Source organism: Rutilus rutilus (genome assembly GCF_951802725.1).
Source record: "Rutilus rutilus genome assembly, chromosome: 8".
In the NCBI taxonomy this organism is placed as follows: Eukaryota; Metazoa; Chordata; class Actinopteri; order Cypriniformes; family Leuciscidae; genus Rutilus; species Rutilus rutilus.
The window spans coordinates 46,508,168-46,525,263 of record NC_140222.1 but is presented as its reverse complement, the minus strand read 5'-3'; the positions used below and the strand labels follow the sequence as shown (position 1 = coordinate 46,525,263).

Genomic DNA, 17,096 nt, shown 5'->3' with positions numbered 1-17,096 from the left:
ATAAACTGAGAATATTTGTTTTTTATATAAATTACTTCATTTAAAAGAAGAGAATTCAAGCTTCATGCCTGTGTGTCTGTATACCTGTTTGACTGAGTATTCGCTGAGTTTTGGTTCATTTTTGGACGCGTTTCAGAATGGTCTTCACTGGCAGAGAGAAGGCAGAACTCGCATAGTTTATTTTTCTTTATTTGGCAAAAAGCACAACACTTTGTTTTTATTGTGAGTATACACAAAAATAATACACACTAAAATGAAGAGGTTCGAAGGTAGATTAATTTAGATGGATGTGAAACACAGCAGGCAGTTGGTCAGAACTGCGTAAGTCGAATTAATTGAAGAGACGCACCAAACAGGGTCCAAGTTTAACTTGTTTACTGAAGAGCTGGTTGAGTTTACATGTGTGGTTCTCCAACCCCCGTTTTGAGTTGCCGGATCACCACTTCTCTCCGCTCCGCTCCCCCTATCCACCGAACTTTAAATTTCGGCAACAGCCAATAAAGCTTCCCTGCTCTCTAACACCGGTGCGAATCGCGTTTGACATGCACGCACACAGCAACTCCATATAAACTTCACTGAATCGTAATCAAACTACTATAGATGAACTACAATGAAGCTGCCCGAACTTAACACTCACATATGCGTTGCATCTTCTCTCTAACGCGGTTTCCGCTTCAGCCCAGGTGACGCTACAATAAGTTGCGCTGTGATTGGTCAGAATCATCCAAGCCATTTAAGGGCATCCGGGCCTTTTGTACAGCCGCCCCCGAATTCAAGAACTGAATTCGATCATCTCACAAAGGTCTATATTTGGGCCTAGTCATCCTCAGGTAGGGCCGGAAGCTGGATGAGGCGAGCCACGACTCGCGTGTAGGTCTTACCCTTCACATCTACATTGGCTGTCTGGACCCGCCCATCTGCACCTGGGAACACCTGGGTGATTCTGCCTACTGGCCAGAGGGCACGAGGAAGTTGAGGATCGACGATCATTACCACGTTCCCGCTCTCTAATGACCTTTTCTCTGTCTTCCACTTTTGGCGAGCTTGGAGAACGGGTGCGTAATACTTGAGAAAATGTCTCCAAAAGTGTTCTGCAAGCAGTTGGCTGTGGCGCCAGCGTCTGCGACTCAGAATCTCGGACTCTTGGTAGACTACTTGAGGTAAGGATGCATCTCTACGGCCAATCAGAAAGCAGTACGGTATGATTGGATCAGGGTCAGCTACGTCAGATGAGGTATACCCAAGGGGCTTTGAGTTGAGAATACCTTCAACCTCAACCAGAACTGTTCTCAAAACTTCTTCAGTGACAGTCTGAGCCCCGATGGTCACTCTGAGGGCTGTCTTAATCGAGCGGATCTCCCTCTCCCAGCAACCGCCGAAGTGAGGGGCGCCTGGCGGGTTGTAAACAAACTTTATCTGCTGGCTGGCGAAGTGACTCTTTAACTCCTCTTGGAGGTTGGCGAAAGACTCATTTAATTCACGTTCTCCTCCCTTAAAGTTGGTGCCTTGGTCGCTCAATAACTCATACGGTTTCCCTCGTCGAGCAATGAACCGTCGTAGGGACATCAGGAACGAATCAGAATCAATACTGGTTAGAAGGTCGAGATGGACTGCCCTAGTGGTCATACACTTAAAGACTATACCCCACCTCTTCTCGTTACGGCGGCCGATTTTAACTAAGAAGGGGCCGAAACAGTCCATGCCAGTTGAGTAAAAGGCTGGACGGAAGTATCTCTGCCTGGTAAGGGGTAGGTCGGCCATAAAGGGGACTTCTGGGCGGCCTCTCCATTTTCTACACTCTACACACTGGCGCTGGTGTCGGCGGACAGCTTCACGCCTCTAATAATCCAGTATGTCCTTCTGATCTCGGCGAACAGTCTCTCTGCACCAGGGTGATGCAGCCTCTCGTCATAATCCTTGATGATTAGCTCTGTGGTCGGATGTCGAGGGTCTAGGACAACTGGATGAATAGCCTCCGCTTCTAGTACCTCACAGTGACGAAGACGGCCTCCTACACGAATCAGTCCAGCAGCAGCGTCGAGCTCAGGGGAGAGTGAGACCAGCCTGCTTGTGGCTAACACTGGTTTGCCTGACTTCAGAAGCTTCAGCTCATCGGGAAAGGACTCTGATTGAGCTTGGCGAAGGACTGCTTGTTGAACGTCTCTTTGGAGGTCAGAACTGGAGGTGTAGGCCGCCCCGTGAAGCTCCTGCCCATAGGCTTTCAGGTACTCTGACAGCGTGTTGTAGTGCGGTGGCTTAAGTGGGGGTGCAGTTGTGGTCACTAACCCGGAGAAGGCAGACTGTCTTAATTCACTGTTTGGCTCTTCAAACGATAGAGGGGGCTGTCCGGGCCACCTATCTGGAGGCAGCTTGAGGAAGGCTGGTCCCTGGCTCCACCGGCTCCCTGTAGCAAGGTCACAAAGAGGCTTGCCTCGCGTGATGTCATCCGCTGGATTGTCTGCAGATCTGACATAGCACCAGGTGGCCGAAGCTGTTATCTCTTGTATCTCTGCCACCCGTGTTCCTACGAACACCTTGTAACGACAGGAGCTGGATGTCAGCCATGTGAGCACGGTGGTAGAGTCTGACCAGAGCGTGGTGGAGTGAATAGGAATTGTAAGCTCTGTAGTCAGGAGTTGGGAGAGCTGCGCTCCAGTAAGCGCGGCACACAGCTCTAAGCGGGGTATAGATTGTTGCTTGCGGGGCGCAACGCGGGATCTGGCGGCTATAAAGATGACCTCTACCTGACCTTTCTTGTCTTCTATCCGTAGATAAGCCACTGAACCGTATGTCTGCTCCGATGCGTCACAGAAAACGTGGACATCGTATCTACATGACAAGTGATCCATCTGTGAGCTGGCATACATCGGGGTAGAGATATCTTCTCTAATCCACTCAACTCCTTCTCACACTCAGACCATGAAGTAAGGAGTTCCTCAGGCAATTGTGGATCATCCCAGTCGCGCCTTTTATCCCATAATCGCTGTACTAATATCTTCGCCCGGGTGGTGTAAGGGATAATATAACCGAGGGGGTCATATTGGCTGGCCAGTACATGGTAGATGTTGCGCATTGTCACAGTGGAGCAGCGGCTAGCTCTGTGCTTGTAACGTAGGGTGTCGGACTGACAGTGCCAATGTAATCCGAGCGTAGACTCGTGGACGTCTTGTTGGCCTTGACTAAGCCTGAGGTCACAGGTATCGGATCTCGACTCAGAAGGGAGGTGAGTAACAACTGACGGGCAATTGCTGGCCCATTGTCGAAGCTCAAAGCCTCCGGCGGTTAAGAGAGAACATAGTTGATCAACTAGGTCTCGGGCCTCTCGAGGGGAGTGAAGACTATGTAAACAATTATCAACATAGAATGATTTTTCAATTACCTCTCTGACTGGGTCTCCAGACTGGCTGTGGTCTATGACGTGCCTCTGTAGGGCGTAAGTGGCACAGCAAGGACTGCATGTGGTACCAAAGGGGAGAACTTGCCATCGGTACACATCAGGGGGTTGCTCCGGCTTCAGGTCACGCCACAGGAATCTGAGTAAGGGCATGTCATCAGGGAGCAGCCTCACCTGGTGAAACATACCTCGAATATCACTGCTTATGGCTACCTGATGCTCGCGGAAGCGGAGCAGAACTGCTAGCAGTGATGAACTTAGCGTAGGTCCTGGAAGAAGAAACTCATTTAGGCTGTGACCTTCATATTGGAAGGAGCAGTTATAGACGACCCAGTTCTTGTTATTATGCTGCACCATATGGTGGGGGATGTACCATGACTCTGTGGAGCTCGCAACTTCTCTCGGTTCCAGCTTGGCTATGTAACCTGCCTCCTTCAGCCTAGTTATCTCAGCCTGGTAGGCCGAAGCCTGGTCTGGGTTCTTAAGCAGTCTTTTTTCAACACTCCTGAGCTGAGGGAGAACAGCTTCTTTGGTCATGGTCAGCTGTGGCATGCTCTGCCTCCGAAGCAGTGGTGTAGCATACCGCATCGTCCCTTCTACCTCCACTCGGACCGTCTTCTCCTGCAAGAGTCTGATGGCTTCTTGGTCTAGCTTGGATCTCGTCACTGCCTTTTCGCTGCGGTAGGGAATCACATCCATCTGCCATAATCTCTCAACGTGAGCAAACAGGTCTGCGTTGGGGAGGACAGAGGTGAAGAAACACTGGTGCGTGTTAATCTCGTGACGAATCTCATGCGTAGGACCTTGAAGAGTCCATCCCAGGCGGGTCTTGACTGCTGCGGGTCCACCTGGTGGGCCTAACCGTACTGGTTCAACAGGCGTGATGAGGTGGGGGCAATCTGAACCGATCAGCAACATTGGCTGCACTTTATCCATCTGCTGCAACGGGAGGCCAGTTAGATGTCTGTATCTCTTCTTTAAGGAAGCCACCGAGTATGTGTGTTCAGCAAGACCTAGTCTCTCAGCTGTAAAGGCGTGTTGGATGAGGTATTTCTTGTGGGGATGAGACACAGATGATACTGTGAAGGAGACAGCCGCCCCATGAAGCACCTGCTGATCCTGTCTCACTGTCCTCAGTATCAGGTCTTCTGGTTGTCCTCTGAGGTTCAATTGCTGTGCGGCTGCTTGAAGGAGGATAGTCCTCTCAGACCCGTCGTCGAGCACTGCATATGTCTCTAACGATGCATCTCCGTTTGTGATGATTACCTTACTCACTTTCAGCATGACTCTACGGCTACTGACAGAACGGTCAACGTACAAGATGTCTTTCGTAGTACTCACAAGACAGGAGTTCTCTGGGGGTTTGGGCGCTGTACTGGCGGTCACAGCTCTTTCGTTCAGATCATGCAATATAAGGAGATGTTTCCTGTTGCAGGTCTTGCACAAGGCTTTCAGTGTGCATCTGGAAGCGTGATGATTGCGGCCGCATCTCCAACATCTATTATTCTTACGAATCCAGGCCTCTTTCTGGTCCTTAGTCAACTCTTTGAAGTTGTGGCATCCATTCAGAAAATGATTGGCATTATCACAATAAGGGCAGTAGGCACGAAACTTCTCTTGGTACCTGGCAGAGCTGGGCCGGGACTCTGAAGCGAACACTCTGCGTTCACTGTCTGCAGCAGGTTTCTCTGTACCCAGTAGGAAACTCGTAGATCTCCCAGGAGGCTTGGAGTCGTGACGACCTTCTCGCTTCTTAGTAGTTAAGGGTGGAACATATGTTACAGTCTTGGCAGTGTCATCTTGCACCTGGAGCTCATACTCTAACCAGTCCACAAAGTCGATAAGAGTGGGGACTGTGATCCTAGAAGGATGGACATACCTCTTAAAGCTGATCTGGAGCTCGTGAGGGAGCTTGCCTTGGAGTCTAGACACGTGTGAACCGCATTCTAATTCAGATGCTCCCTCAGACCCCAATTGTTCCAACATACTCACTAATGAGCGTACACGGAGGGCGAAGAACTTGAATGCTTTAACGTCACCTGGCTTGAGATTGGGACCTTCTAGTACTTCTGCAATATTCCGCAGCACAAGCTGGTGGGGTTGACCATACATCTTCACAAGAGCTTGCATAGTGTCTGTATATGGTCTCACAGAATTACAGTAAGAATCTGCTACTAGTAGGGCCTCTTCTAGCTCTAAATGATCAGTCAGGATCTGATACTTAAAGCGTTCACTCGCATTCACTGGCAGAAGGTTCTCTAGTGCCATCCGTAATCTTGAGAACTGTCTAGGATCAGCTGCTGTCAGACTGGGGATGGTAGGCTTAGGGCCTCGATATATCTGCTCCTGGACGTGCTGCAACTCCGCTCTAGGCACCAATTCTGGGCATGGAGGCAGACAGAAGTCTCTATCACTCTGGCGACGACTATGTCTGGGACTAAGCTTCTCATCCTCATATTTTACAGCTGTTACCGGCTGGGCTGTGTTGGTGTAGGACATCTGTGGGGGGGCACGACGACTCTCTTCAGTATATGGGTGCTCTGGCCTGGATGAAAACGTTAAGTCTTCCATCTCGTTTGTCAGCTGCTCACACTGGACCGATCGGTCTAGAGGAAGCTCACCAGCATACACTGCAGAATCTCTCTGTCTATGGACGGACGGTGGCACATGAGTGCGAGGGGCTGGAACTGGCGTTACTGGTCGACGAGGAGTCTCTCTTCCTGTGGCTATCTGCTGAATCTCCCTCTTTAGCGTAGCATTCTCTGCCTGGAGCCCTCGCATTGTGGACAGAATCTCAGGTAAAATGTGATTGCGTAGCTCATTGTTGTTTCTTTTCATCTCAGTCCACATAGATTTAATATCGAACAGCTGCTGGTCTTGGAAGCGGAGCTGATCATACTCTTGCGACGCATGTCCAGTTGGATCTGGCCATTCATCTCGTAGTAGTAGATCATCTGCGTACGGTGACTGACTCTCTGGAGAAGATGATCGTGAGACGCTATCAGCCGTGGGCGGAAACAAAGGTAGTGCTCTCTTCATATGTGCTGAATCAGAAACTTGGTAATCTGCTAGATGTGCAGGTAGTCTTATTTGTCGTCTAGGTCGGACAACAGGAGGATCTGGTTCAGAATGGGATGTCATCTCTCTGCTGTAAGTCACTGATCCGGCTCGAAGGACCATTTAAAATGAAGAGGTTCGAAGGTAGATTAATTTAGATGGATGTGAAACACAGCAGGCAGTTGGTCAGAACTGCGTAAGTCGAATTAATTGAAGAGACGCACCAAACAGGGTCCAAGTTTAACTTGTTTACTGAAGAGCTGGTTGAGTTTACATGTGTGGTTCTCCAACCCCCGTTTTGAGTTGCCGGATCACCACTTCTCTCCGCTCCGCTCCCCCTATCCACCGAACTTTAAATTTCGGCAACAGCCAATAAAGCTTCCCTGCTCTCTAACACCGGTGCGAATCGCGTTTGACATGCACGCACACAGCAACTCCATATAAACTTCACTGAATCGTAATCAAACTACTATAGATGAACTACAATGAAGCTGCCCGAACTTAACACTCTCATATGCGTTGCATCTTCTCTCTAACGCGGTTTCCGCTTCAGCCCAGGTGACGCTACAATAAGTTGCGCTGTGATTGGTCAGAATCATCCAAGCCATTTAAGGGCATCCGGGCCTTTTGTACACACACTAAACAGGATCGAATGATGTATGACACTTGTATAAGAAAAAAAATAAAAAAATAAATGAAAACAATGGAAATGTAATCAGTAAAGTTGCAATAGAATTCAATTACTCAATATAACTCAAGTACACAAACGAGTTACTAGGAGTGCTACCTGGGTATTGAGAGGTGTGTTCCTCTGGTGCTCTTCAGTTTGGAGATCCAGAAATGTTTCACAAATAAACAATAGTTCTGAGGCACTCAAAAGGAATATAAGTTTAAAAAGCCTTTATTTAAACTTGGCTATTCATTAAAAAACATGCCAACATGTTTCAGCCTCTGTGGCCTTCTTCAGGGCAAATTCAAAATGGCAGTCCGTTGACTGCATACTATATATCTGCATGTGGTCACATGACCTAGAAGCACAGGTGCTCATCTGCACGTATCACCTGACTGCAAACAATTACAAGTCACATTTTCACATCAGAATAGTTTAAAATATCAATAGATACATAAAGCAAACGATTACTTTATATAAGACAAGTTACAGAAAAAAAGTCACTTTGTGAAAAAGATTTAGTTTCATTTCATGCTCTTATAAATATGTGCAGTCTCAGATATTAAACGATTTTACACTTTCTACATCAAGATACAGTTTGAAATATCAATATAAATAGATATAGCAAAACATTGACATATGCATATAATCTGTTACAAAAAAGGAGAAAAATCTAATTCCAAGTTTAGACCAGGGTATTGATTAGCTTTTAAAGTATAAATCCAAAAGGATTCTCTTTGTAAAAGTTTTTTCAGTCTATCTCCCCCTCTTGGTGATGTTTTAACATGTTCTATCCCAAAGATTTTTAGAGTATCGCTACTTCCATGGTTCGCCTCTTTGTAATGTAGAGCCGTAGGGTATTGGTGGTTGCTTGTTCTTATCGCATATTTGTGTTCTGCTAATCTTTCTTTAAGCTTACGTTTGGTTCTTCCAATATAAAAACAGCCACAAGGACATTCAAGTCTATAGACGACGAACGATGTATTGCAATTAATAAATGAGTGTATACTGTATTCACAATTTGATGTCACATCTGTAAAAATATTGGTCTTAACCATATTGTTACAATGATTACAGTTTCCACACTTATAGTTACCTCTTTTTATGCCTAGCCAGGTTTTATTCTGTACAAGAGGCATATAGCTTTTCACAAGACTATCTTTTAGAGTAGGAGCTCGTTTAAAGGTGATAGTAGGTACCTCCGGCAATACATCTCTCAAAACGGTATCACTTTTTATTATGTCCCAATTCTTCTTGATTATTTGCTTTATCTTATTGGCTTGACTACTGTATTGTGTAACAAAATAAACTTGATTTTGCTCTTGTTGACGCCTCTGTTTCTGAACCAACAGCTGTTCTCTACTAATTTCTTTAACTCTATTACAGGCTATTTCTAAGGTCTTGTGTTTATATCCTCTTTTCTTAAACCTTTGAACCATGTCTTGAGCATTTTTATCAAAAACATCTTCAGAATCACATATGCGTTTAATCCTTTGAAATTGGCCAAAAGGGATATTCTCTATTAACCAAGGTGGATGGTAGCTTTCTGCCCTCAGTATGGTATTCCGATCAGTGGGTTTTCTAAACACGGACGTGTGCACTTCACCTTTGTCATCTTTTGATATCTCCAGATCTAGGAAATGGATATTTGATAATGAGAACTCTAGACTCAGCTTCAAGTTAGGATTAGTGTTATTAAGATACGCATGAAACTGTAGCAACTCTTGCTGTGACCCAGACCATATAAGAAGAACATCGTCGATATATCTACCCCACCATACAATCTTATTAACATACTCATTTAGACTTGAATAGACAAATGTTTCCTCCCAGAGACCCATAAACAGATTTGAATAATTTGGTGCAAAGCATGCTCCCATTGCTGTACCTTTTATCTGCTTAAAGAATCTGTTTTGGAATAAGAAAACATTGTTAGTTAGTGTCCATTCTGTTAGTTTTAAGATAACCCACATGGAAATAACCTATATAAACATATATGTTTTAATATAGGTTTTGATATAGGTTTTGAATATATGCAACATATATAAAATTGGCCGTTTTCCTATATTATATGTACATATATGCACATATATGCACATATATGTTCACATATATATGCACATATATATGTGTGCATATATGCACCTATATGTTCACCTATATGTGTGCATATATGCACATATATGTTCACCTATATGTGTGCATATATGCACCTATATGTGTGCATATATGCACCTATATGTGTGCATATATGCACCTATATGTGTACATATATGCACCTATATGTTCACCTATATGCGCATATATGTGTGCATATATGCACCTATATGTTCACCTATATGTGTACATATATGCACCTATATGTTCACCTATACGTGCGCATATATGCACCTATATGTTCACCTATATGTGTGCATATATGCACCTATATGTTCACCTATATGTGTGCATATATGCACCTATATGTTCACCTATATGTGTGCATATATGCACCTATATGTTCACCTATATATGTGTGCATATATGCACCTATATGTTCACCTACTATGAAGTTATGTATAAAAATGCATTAAGTACATAAATTCAAATACAAAGTTTGTATATTATTTACAGTTTTAATTTTTGTATTTCAAATTTCACAACTTTAACCAATCTCTAATTAAGTACTTAATAATAGCAAATGTACAGTCAATGTCTGTTAAATTAACTAAACATAAGTACAGAGTACCTGCACATTTACAGTATTACTCATTAAACAAACACTGCACTCAAGATACGTGAATGATAGGAAATACAATCTTAGTATATAATTTAGAACATGTAAAAATATCCACATTAAAAGGCAATTGCTGTATGCCTTTATACTCTAATATAACTTATTTTACACATTTATAATTACATTTTATCCAAAGTGACTTAAAAATTAAGAGAACAATAGAAGCAACAAGTGCAGTGACAAGTCCCAGTTAGTCTAGCACAGTACACATAGCATTTTTTTTTTTCCTTAAAAAAGATTTAGTATTATTGGGTCAAGTGTTTATGAACAGATGGATCTTTAGAGGTTTCTTGAAAATGTGTTGAGTTGGGCAGGTCATCCCACCAGCAGGGAACAGTCCAGGGAAAGGTCAGTGAAAGTGATTTTGTGTCTCTTTGGGATGATGGCACCACAAGGCGCCGTTCACTTGCAGAACACAAGCTTCTGGAGACAGATCTGAAGCAGTAAGTTTAGGTCTGCAGCATCTGGATCAGTTGCAGAGGTTTGACTGATGCTGGAAGGTCTGCCAGGAGAGCATTACAATAGTCCAGTCTGGATAGAACAAGAGCTTAGACAAGGAGTTATGTGGCTCCAATAGGAAGGGCCGGATCTTTCTGGTGTTGTATAAGGCAAATCAGCAGGATCGCATGGTTTGGCTGAAACCATTAGCAGTTCTGTCTTGGCAAGGTTGAGTTGAAGGTGAAGGTCATTCATCCAGCAAGAATTGTCCATCAGGTAGGCTGAGATGCGAGCAGCAACCGTCAGATCCTCTGGCTGGAATGAAAGGTAGAGATATATGTCATTAAGTGATAGAAAAAGCCATGTTTCTAAATGACAGAACCTAGTTACAATACAAAAAAAAAAAATAGATGGGTGAAATCTAACATAATCGTGGTCTTACTGTAGCAAAACCAAACCTTGTGCAGCTCCAGTGGCCTCATAAGGATCAAATGAATATTCATATTGGAAAATATAAAATAAAACAAATTACATTTACTGCCACTTTTAGTGCAATCATATGGAATCAGAAGACTCGGCCATTACAATATTTTAAATTAATTCTTCCCATACCTTGTTTGCCATGATCATTCTGCTTTCCACTTGACCTGAAATAAAAAAAAAAATAATAATAATTTTTACAACTCAGTATTACATTTACACATGTCAGAATATGTTCCACTGGGACAATGCAAATCCTCAACTGACTTTATAAGCCTAATATATGCACATAAGCATTCTATAGCTACGTGTTGGCGAGCATGCAGCCAGAATATGCAATTTATCATGTTGGGTTCATATTCTAGTCTCATGTGCTTTCCTGTATCATCAACAAGTAACTTACAGTATTTACTGAATTCGTTTTCTTAACGGTCTTGATAGCCACGTTAACCCTTACAAAAATGGTTTAACCAACAAAAAAAACTTTGGTAACTTTAGGTCTATTTGTAGTAACGTTATTACTGTGGTTATTAAAAATGGTAATAAAAATCCGCCAAAAAACTTGGTTACTATTTTTTAAGAGAAGAGTTTTCAGCTTCCAGACAGTGTTTCAAAGTGTCCCGCCATTTAAGAGATTGATTTAACGTTACTGACTGATACTACCGCATATTAACAAAGATTTTATACACAATTAAACGGACTTTGATATGTATAACAAGTCTACGAAAGCTTGTTTTAGGTCTTTTGAGGTGTGGGATATCTTTCTTAAAACAGATGGAAAATGTAAAGATGCATGCTACATTTTCAGTGTTTTGCCTCCAGCTCTCGACAGTTAACTGAATTATTTAGCTAACATGCTAACGTTAGCTTGAAAACTGTAACGTAAACTTAACACAAATGTAATATAAAATATGGTTCACATGTAGACTCTTACCTCAGCCGGTGATCGGTTGACATGATGTCCGCTGTGACGAACCAGGCTCACTGAAAAGGGCGTTATTTCCGAAGAATCCAAACCATTGAAATGACATTATATAGATCAGTGATCCAAACGGACTGACAACAGAACTCCTGCTCGCGGCTGCTCTCGACGAATACGATTGCTTTGAACCACTGTTAATCTCACAATCCACTTCACGAGAGTAGACTGAATTCAAATCTCCCGCTTACAGATCCAAACTCGAACAGCTAACCGTTGTGGGTGGGACTAAACAGTGGAAACGTAATGGCGGCGAATTTGAATCTGCGTCATCGCGCGCGCACGCACACACACACACACACACACACAAAGCCCTGAATGTGCAGCAACGGAGATTTGGAAAAATATTAATTAAATATACATGAAATTATGGGAGAATAAGACAATGAAATAATGATCAAAATGAGCATCTATTTGCAAGACAAGATTAAAAGACTATAGCCTATGCAATAAAAAAGAATTCAATACTCTGTAGCCTATGTAGGGTAGGCTACTATGTACAAATAGCCTACTATTATTTAACCTTAAAAAACTCACTTTAACCCCCACATGCTTAATAATCTGTAAGGACAACATATTGAATAGATGCAGATTTCTGCAGTTATACCTTCTTTTCTTTGTTTTCTAATTTTACAGAAAAAAATCTGTAAAATATTACTTTGTAAAAATACAGACAAGTTCCTTTTAAAAAATGTAAAATTGATGTACAAAATACAAGCAATTACCTGTAAATTTAATAGTGGACCTTAAATTATAGTAAATATCTGTAAAATAACAGGCATTCACTATAATTAAAAATGGTAAAATCCTGTAAAAAAAAAAAAATACAGACCATTACCTGTAAAATTACACTTTTTTTTACAGTGTAGGCAACATAAATAAAAGCCCAAAATGTAGAAATGTGCATTATTTATTTACTTAACAACAATCAAATAGTACAAGAACAAAAATAAGACAAAAAACTGAACAGAAAAATATATATCTTTTTGATCTTCTCAGCTCTGTGAGCTTCGAATTGATAGATGTGCCTATCAGAGCTAGGCATCATGTATGACAGTTGCCAAAGTGAGATATGAGCTACAAAATGACCATCCTGCCATGAGCTATATAGGAGGCATATCTTGTATGTACATATAGGGCTTATATGTGGATATAAAGAAGCAATACAGGAGACCTATATGGCCTGTATATGCACATATATGCACCTCAGTTTTGCCTATATGTGGCATATATACGCATATATGCAGCATAAATATTATCATATATGTGCATATATCCACATATAGGTTCTTTCCATGTGGGTAAACTCTGCTGGGGGCATCTGTTCTGGTGGTCTCTTCTCCAAATAATGTGACAATGCCTTTAATCCTTCTTTGTGATCAATGTTCGTATATAGTGACTCAACGTCCATCGTCACTAGAAAGGCATTACCAATATTTTTCATTTCTTTGATCTTATTTAACACAAATGTACTGTCTTGGATAAAGGAGGGCAAGTCTATTACAAATTGCTTAATGTGAAAATCAACAAACTTGGATGCCGGTTCAGTCACTGACCCATTGCCACTTATGATTGGCCTTCCTGGTGGGTTCTCTAAGTTCTTGTGTATTTTCGGAAGCATGTAAAAAGAAGCAATTCTTGGACATTTACATTGTAGGAAATCATGTTCTTTTTTAGAAATCCAGTCTTCACCTTTTGCATATGTAAGCATCTCCTCTAGTTCACTCTTAATTTGTTCTATTGGATTAGATGGTAAAGGCTGATAGTACTCACGGTTGTCCAGTTGACGCATGGCCTCGGTGATGTACTGGTCTCTGCCCCACACTACCACTGCTCCTCCTTTATCTGCTCTTTTGATGATGATATCGTTGTTAGTTGACAGACATTTTAAAGCTTCTTTTTCATCCTTTAACAGGTTGTAATTCTGTTGAGTTTTTTTACCAGGTGCGAAGAGTTTATTCACTTCATATGTAACTTTTGTAGAAAAAGTATTCAGAGTCGAATTGTTTATGTAAGGCATAAAAGTTGACTTAGGCCTAAAGTGTGTCTCTTGGGAGTGAGCAGCTGTTTCACTATAGTTGGTGTAATGCCACACTTTTAGCTGAAGGTTGCGGTAAAATTTAAATTTATTAATTGCAATACATCGTTCGTCGTCTATAGACTTGAATGTCCTTGTGGCTGTTTTTATATTGGAAGAACCAAACGTAAGCTTAAAGAAAGATTAGCAGAACACAAATATGCGATAAGAACAAGCAACCACCAATACCCTACGGCTCTACATTACAAAGAGGCGAACCATGGAAGTAGCGATACTCTAAAAATCTTTGGGATAGAACATGTTAAAACATCACCAAGAGGGGGAGATAGACTGAAAAAACTTTTACAAAGAGAATCCTTTTGGATTTATACTTTAAAAGCTAATCAATACCCTGGTCTAAACTTGGAATTAGATTTTTCTCCTTTTTTGTAACAGATTATATGCATATGTCAATGTTTTGCTATATCTATTTATATTGATATTTCAAACTGTATCTTGATGTAGAAAGTGTAAAATCGTTTAATATCTGAGACTGCACATATTTATAAGAGCATGAAATGAAACTAAATCTTTTTCACAAAGTGACTTTTTTTCTGTAACTTGTCTTATATAAAGTAATCGTTTGCTTTATGTATCTATTGATATTTTAAACTATTCTGATGTGAAAATGTGACTTGTAATTGTTTGCAGTCAGGTGATACGTGCAGATGAGCACCTGTGCTTCTAGGTCATGTGACCACATGCAGATATATAGTATGCAGTCAACGGACTGCCATTTTGAATTTGCCCTGAAGAAGGCCACAGAGGCTGAAACATGTTGGCATGTTTTTTAATGAATAGCCAAGTTTAAATAAAGGCTTTTTAAACTTATATTCCTTTTGAGTGCCTCAGAACTATTGTTTATTTGTATAACTCAAGTACAGTTTAAAGAAAATTTAAATAAATATAATTTATACATATAGCCGCAATCCTCAATTATAGAGTCAAGCACTTAAATTACATCCTTAAAGTTGTATTCTTGTTTTACATGTATTATTATATAACTGTATACATTTGTATTCTTTTAATACAGTGAAAATCGATACAAAGAGGAGCTGGAAAAAACAAGGTAATGTAAACTGAAGTCATGGACAACATTACTAAAGTTTCAGTGTGTTATAATCATATGTTACCCCTTTTCCACCAAAAAAGAACTGGTTCGGAACTGGTGCTGGTTCAAAGTTGGTTCATCTTGCAAAACTTCTCAGAACCTGTTTGTTTTTCCACTGACTAGAGAGCCCAGCGAACGACGTTGTTATGTTACTGTGTACGTTGCCATACGTCTTAGCTTTCCCAGAAACGCTTGCGCCAACTTCAAGCATAACAATTACAAAGGCGGACTACATCATCTTTCTGCAAATGTTTCTCCTGGCTTTGCGATCATATATTGGGGTCAGAAGAAGACGTTTAGAACACATTTGTGCTGCTCGTCTGGATTACTATAGACGGAGGTTACGTTCGACAAGAAGGTTGACAATAACCCCGCCCCCAACCCCCGACGTAAGCATGATGTGGTAAAAGAACGGTTCTAGTCCAGCAAAGAGTTGGTGCCGTTTTGGAACCAATTTTCCTGGTCGAGAACCAGTTCTTTAGCTGTCGAAACACAAAGAACTGGTTCGTGAGTAGGCACCGGCTCCGAACCGGCACCAGCACTGCCTTGGTGGAAAAGGGGTATGTGTTATGTTTTGTATACATATTTGTGCACCAAATAATGAATATATGATTTGAACTCATAGTTCAGTGTATTGTAGACCTTGATACTACTTATAAAGTTATAAAAAACTTTTCTGCAAATACAAAAATAATACTTCCCTTTCAGTTGGTCACTCCCGACGTCACATTGAGTCAGTGAACCGACAAATTGGGATCTCGCTTGAAAGACCAATCCAATTCGAGTGTAACTAAGCGAGCCAATGCACATTGTGGGTTTTGCATTTGATGCTCCACCCCCTGCAGCGCGAGTGTAAATACGGAAGTTTATTCATCACATATTTGCCTTACTTTTCAGAGCCGAATGGTTCTACTGTTCTCTGCTTTGCAATCGTCTTCAAGTTGGAATTCAAGCCTTCTGTTCTGTGGGAAGAAGGCTTTCTGTTTGGGGTTGGAGTGACAGCGGTTCAGTGGTGGTCATCTTGTAAGAGCTGTCAAAAACACAAAAGCTGTTTTCACAGCTTTCTCTGAGTGTGAGTGCACACAGCGGGCTGCTGTGGTGCCGTGCCTGCAAAGAGAGAGAGAGCACACAGTGGGTTGCACTATTTCTGCTGTTGTGCCACAGCCATTTCCCCTGTGCGCTTCAGCACTAGTGAAAGAGCTTTTCCCTAAAAGAGCAAGCACGGGTGTGATTTTGCATCTTTTTGAAGATGTCATTCCGCCAATGTGTTTCTGGATGTGGTTATCCTCTGGCTCCGGTTGATGGTCACGATCACTGCCTCTCTTGTCTGGGTATTAAGCACGCTGAGGTGGTGTTCGTGGAATGTATCATGTTCTCATTGAGGGAACATGCCAATCACAGTGTTGAGAAAGAGACTTGAGTCCCTTTGCCTATTCCCCGATCAAGTTCTGGATCTGGTGGCCACCAGACCCGGTCTACTTCGGCTAATAGCATTAGTGATCTGAGGATTAAAGTGAGGGCTTCCCCGACGAGACCACCTCCTCTGACCCCCTCACTCCTCTTGCACACCACAGGCTATGGAACTTCCGAAGGAGTTCACTGGTCCCTCCCTGGGGTACCAGTCGTTACCTTTGGGGCCCCTGCCGGATGACAGTATGTCGATCGCTGCATCAGAGGGTGAGCTGGCGGATCCCCCAGTGGAGTGGTCTGTAGCGATGCAACTGTGTCCTCTGACCGCTAACACTTGGCGGGGTAATCTGTGTCTTCCCTCCAAGGCCTGCTAGTTTTCGTCTGCTCTCGCAGGCAAGGCTTACAGAGCCTGTGGAGAGGCTGCTTCTGCTCTGCATGCCATGGCGCTGTAGGTCTAACAGGCCAAAGCACTCATGGAATTGCACAAGGGTTTATGCAGGAAAGCTCTAAGAGCAAAGAATGTCACTGCACACTCCCTGGGTCGGGTGATGTCTACTCTGATACTCCAAGAACACCATCTCTGGTTGAAACTGGTTGATATGCGGGAGTTCAACAAAAATCGTTTTTTAAACTCCCCTATCTCCCAGGCCGGCCTCTTTGGCAATGCTGTCGAGAGCTACGCCCAGCAGTTCGGAGGCGATAAA

The 17,096-nt window shown here is 42.4% G+C and overlaps 1 protein-coding gene across 1 annotated transcript in view; it reads left to right on the top strand.

The window, feature by feature from the left end:
* The window catches only part of LOC311296301 (uncharacterized protein), a 141,557-nt gene that overhangs the window by 41,169 nt on the left and 83,292 nt on the right, over nucleotides 1-17,096 (top strand). The window contains exon 9 of the mRNA XM_084418007.1: nucleotides 14,905-14,940. The gene's annotated coding sequence lies outside the window, so the exon portion shown is untranslated. The remainder of the gene's footprint in view (nucleotides 1-14,904; nucleotides 14,941-17,096) is intronic.